Source organism: Petaurus breviceps, unplaced genomic scaffold (assembly GCF_028583685.1).
Source record: "Petaurus breviceps papuanus isolate PSGF00001 unplaced genomic scaffold, PetGlider_PUasm1.0 90895, whole genome shotgun sequence".
In the NCBI taxonomy this organism is placed as follows: domain Eukaryota; kingdom Metazoa; phylum Chordata; class Mammalia; order Diprotodontia; family Petauridae; genus Petaurus; species Petaurus breviceps.
The window spans coordinates 8,033,508-8,039,086 of record NW_027187372.1 but is presented as its reverse complement, the minus strand read 5'-3'; positions in this window follow the sequence as shown (position 1 = coordinate 8,039,086).

Genomic DNA, 5,579 nt, shown 5'->3' with positions numbered 1-5,579 from the left:
TTTTGTTGTGGCAAAGAATTGGAAATTAAGGGGGCGTCCATCAATTGGGGAATGGCTGAACAAGTTGTGGTATATGCATGTTATGGAATATTATTGCGCTATAAGAAACGGGGAGCAGGCGGTCTTCATATTTACCTGGAGAGGCTTAAAAGAACTGATGCTGAGTGAGAAGAGTAGAACCATGAGGAATTTGTACACAATTACAGACACAACGTATGTGTGATGATGTGATGACCAACTTTGATAGACTGGACTCTTCTCAACAATGCAGGGATATAAGTCAATCCCAAAAGACGCATGATGGAGAGAAAAACGTGCATCCAGAGAAAGAACTAGAAAGAACTAAATTTATATCCAGGTGGAAGCAAAATACCTGATCTTTTTCATTCTCTTATTTGATTTTATGTCCTCTATACCATTTTTCAATCCAGATGATACAATCCATCCTTATAACCTAACCATTGTATAATGTGAAAGTATTTACAGATCCTATACTTGATTATAAGACACCATGAGGGGGAGGGGAGGGAGGAGGACAAAATGTGAAATTCAAGGAATTGTGGAATTGAATCCTGTAAACTAAAAGGAAACAAACAAATTAATAAATTAAAGAATTTAAAAAAATAAAAAATAGAATTGGACAAATGGAAAGGGTGATACAAAAATCCATTGAAGAAAACAACTTCTTAAAGAGTACAATTGGTCAAATGGAAAAGAAAGTGCAAAAAGCAATTGAAAACACAATACCTTAAATTAGACTTTGAATTGGACAAGTGGAAGCTAATGAGTATGAGATATCAAGAATCAATTAAACCAATCCAAAAAAAAATGAAAAAAAATGGAAGAAAATTTAAAATACCTAATGTAAAAAACAACTGTCCTAGAAAATAGATTCAGGAGAGACAATATCAGAATCATTGGACTACCTGACAACCATAATCAAAAGGAGGAACTGAATGGCATCTTTCAAGAAATTACCAAGGAAAACTACACTGATGTCCTGGAACCAGAAGGCAGAATAGATATTGAAAGAATCCATTGATCAGCTCAGGAAATGATACCAAAATAAAAAACCAAAAAAAACATTATAATTAAATTTTAGAATTATCAGGTTAAGGAAAAAATACTATATGTGGCCAGAAAGAAACAATTCAAATACTGAAAAGTCACAATCAGGATCACACAGGACTTAGCAGCTGCCACATTAAAGGATCTGAGATCATGGAACATGATATTCCAGAGGGTGAAGGAGCTAGGACTACAATTAAGAACAACTCATCTGGTAAACTTAAGTATAATGCATCAAAGGAAAATAGTCATTAAATTAAATTCTAGAATTTCAAGTCTTCATAAAGAGAAGGCCAGAACTAAACCAAAATTTTGAACTCCAAAATCCACACCCAAGAGAAGAATGAATAAGTGAAAAGGGAAAAGAAAACATTAAGGTTTCAGTGGAGTTAAACTGTTTACATCCTTACACAAGAAGATGAGACTTCTAACTTTTTAAAAAACTCATTTATTTTAGCCTTAAATACTAAAATTAAATGCACAATAAGAAAAAGAAACATATTATAAGCTAAAATATTAAACCTTAAATACAAAATTAGAAAAGAAAAAAAAATACAAGCATTGTCATGTGCACAGCAGAATGTAAGGATTCAAAATATCCAGAACTGACAGCCCTCCTTTCCCATCTAATTCCTCTGTGTCAGTTTTTCCTCTTGCACCACATATGTATAAGATGACTAATCTTTTCCTAAGAAGTATTGCTTTTTGGAATCACATCATACAGACACTACCCAAATTAACTGTTTAAAAATATATCTCTAACAAAACAGACAGAAGGAATATACATAGACAGAGGGTACAGGTATAAGGTAACCAAATGAGAATGACCTAAAAAAAAATAAGGGATCAGAAAGAGGAGGACATTAGGTGCAGAAGGAAGGGAGTTGAATGGGGTAATTTCCTCAGATGAGAAGGTGAGAAAGACCTATTACAGTAAATGGGAAAATGGGAAGGTGGATGATGAGCATTGCTTGAACCTTACTCTTATCAGTATTGGCTCAACAGGGGAATAATATCCACAATCAGTTGAATATGGAAATCTCTTTTACCCCACAGGGAAGTAGGAAAAGATAAGTAAAGTGGTCAAATAGCACTGACAGAAGGGAGAGCAGATCAAGGGAGTTGATAAGAGGCAAAACACTGTTGAAGAGGTTAAAGTAGAGAAAGTACAAAAAGTTAAAGGAGAGAAGGAACAATAGGCTGGAGGGAAATATACAGGTAGTACTCACAGCTATGAATGTGAATGGGACAAACTCTCCCCTAAAACAGAAGCAGATATTAGAGTGGATCAAAAACCAGAATCCTACAATATGTCACTTACAAGAAACACACTTGTAGCAGAGAGACACAAACAGAGTAAAGGTAAGGGGCTCAAGTAGAATCTGTTATGCTTCAGCTGCAGTGAAACAAAAAGCAGAAGTAGCTTAGGCAAAGTAAAAGCAAAAATAAACCTAATTAAAAGAGATAAGGAAGGGAAATATAACTTGTTAAAAGGTACCACAGATTACATGCAGAGGAAGTGTATTTAAAAAGAGAAATCTGTGAAAAAACACAGTATTATATATATATATATATATATATATATATATATATATATATATATGTATATATACATATTTGCTTATGATATTCCTTCCATTCAAATTTCATGCTTGAATGAATCCACTTTAAACATTAAAACACACATCCCTAAAATCAAATACTAATATTTAGAAACAAAGATACAAACTCATACTAAAACATTAGAAATGGATTTTATGGATTGTTGTTTTGTTTTTAAACAGCCCTTTTGAGTTCGTGTTGATTCCCCTTTAACTGCCTTGAGTTAAGTTCTAAAATGTAAAAATTCAATATTTATATAATGTAATAGATATAATGTTGATACTTCATATAAAGGCTAATATGAATAAAAAGTTTACCTTAAATCAAGAAATTGGAATAATTTTTTGTCTAGGAACAATATATTTTCTATACGTAGTCAAATGAGAACCCATTGTCTCTCACAAAACCCTGTTTCTACAAATTGACAGCAGTATGTTTTTAATGAGGTGAAATAACATGGAAAATATCCAAATGGAAACTCAGAAAGCATAAAAGGAAATTAAATCATTTTTTTATGAAAAAATGAATTGGAAAAGCAACATATTGCAGTATTAGTTTCAGTTTTAAATCCAAATTGGAAAATGAGAACAGGCTCGTTCTCTTGAAAGGGAAATGACCTTATAGGGATAGGCAAAAGGTCAGTCAGAGTTAAAAAGAAAAAGAGATTACATTAACTTTAATAGCATGATATCAGTTTTCAATAAGCTTTATGACACCAGAAAGATGGATATTTTTTGCACTTTGTTATAAAATGTACAACATGTTAAACTGCATTTTGCCAGAAATCTAATGCCTGTAATTTATTGTAATATTCTCACTATTAATATAGGCAAGAAGGTAAAAGTCTGAAGGCTTAAAATATAATGGATTGTAGATTCATTGTTAAAATGCAAGTGAAGACCTGAAGGTTTCTTTTTTAATTTTAAAATGTACTCAATGCAAATTGGAAACCATGGGAATAGCAACAAAATGGTGTCAGTAGAATGGTGGTTTGTGCATTCATTACTGTAAGGAATGAAATAATGTTTCCTACCACACAGCAAAATGAAAGGAATCTCTGAAATAAATGATGCTATTTTCAAAATGGAAGATCTCTTAGGTTTTCTTGAACCAGGTCCAGGAAATGTGTAGCTCATTTTTCAGTCTTCCTGCATCCTTCCCTTTCCTAGTCTCTATTAGGTAGATACACTGACCTCAAGTCTTTCTTCTTACACAAAATAATTATAAGCAAATTATTCAAGTTTTTGATGTCCTAGACCAATACACTAAGACTAAAAGTTTCAGAAAAGTAACAGATATGCTTAACAGATGTGGAGGGAGTATCCATATCAGAGAGTATGTAATCACAGAACTAGACTACAAATAAGGAAACTGAGGTGAAGAGAGATAAAAAGTCTAGGCCAAACTCATACAGAAAATGCCTAGATATCCTAGTGAACAGTGTGTACACTTTCCCTTTTGTAGCCTATATGAAGAGCTGAAGATGGTGTTTTTCTTTCCAAGAGGGCATGAGAACTAATTATATTTCTAGTCCATGGGAAGTGTACCTGGAAATAATTAAGAATTTTGAGGATGTTGCAATAAGATTGATTTCAATCCCTGGAGGATGAGAAGTTGACCTGTAAGTGGCAAAAGGACAGTAACTAAGATGAAATTGTATATGTAGAAAGTGAGAAATAATGAAAGAAATTTGAAAAAAGTCAGTGGGAAAAGTGTGAAAGAGAGAGTAATGGAGTGGTACAAGTACCACTCATAACCTCCATGCGGCTATTACTCAAGTAGGAGAAATTCATTGATTAAGAAACAAGCAAATATATCAAATTTCTTCTTATGCAACATTTATAAGTCATTGTGTTTTGAGATTTCCTAGTTCCATTCTGGAAAAGGGAGCAGGAGAGAAATGAGTTGTCTGGGTGGGTGAACAACAGGGATCTTCCAAGGCATGAAGTATAAAGGATAGAAAATGAATTTTATGATGCATTGCATCAAAAGTCACACTTGCATTATTATTCTATTTACATCATTATCTTGGTTATTCTAGGGGACAGCAAAATTGTATAATGTTGCATCATAGAATTTATGGATCTATGGCAAAGTGACAGAAATTTTAACTGGTATTTTAAAAAAAGAAACTACTAATCTTGGCTAATTTATCTTTAGATTAAAAAGCCTGAGGAGTTTTGTTTTATTTGAGCAGAATGTCAATATGAGTCAAAGTTAGTAGCTACTTTAAAAATAACAACAAAAAGTAATCTCCAAAAAATAGATATGAATAATGTAGGTTACTTTTTTAAGCATAGGATTTTGACAATGAGTGATATTCTTATGTTGTCCTATGTCAAACACATCTAGAGTACTATATTCAGCTCCAGGTACTGCATTTTAATTAAGTTTGAAAAACATTTGTTAAGCACCTACTATGTTTGAAGAATTGTGTTAGGTAGTACAAACATAAATGAAAAACTGAAAGTTCATGCCTTCAATAATCTAAGATTTTATAAAAGAATACACAATGAATACAGGAAATGTAATGTGTATGAATACCTAAGTATATGAAAGGTAACATAAAGGGAAAAAAAATAGTTGGAAAGATCAGTAAAGGCTCTGCACAAAAGACACTTGATCTGTGCTTGTAAGGAAACAAGAAAATATAAATTGAGATTGAGGACACAGTACATTTTTATATATAAAGTTATCTGTGCAAAGTAGAACAGCAACAGTTAGTTATGACTAACTTTGATAGACATAGCTCTTCACAGCAATACAGTGATCTAAGACAATTCGAAATGACTTATGATGGAAAATGTTATCCACATTCAGAGAAAGAACTATGAAGTCTGAATTCAGATTGAAGCATTATATTCTCTCTCTCTCTCTCTCTCTCTCTCTCTCTCTCTCTCTCTCTCTCT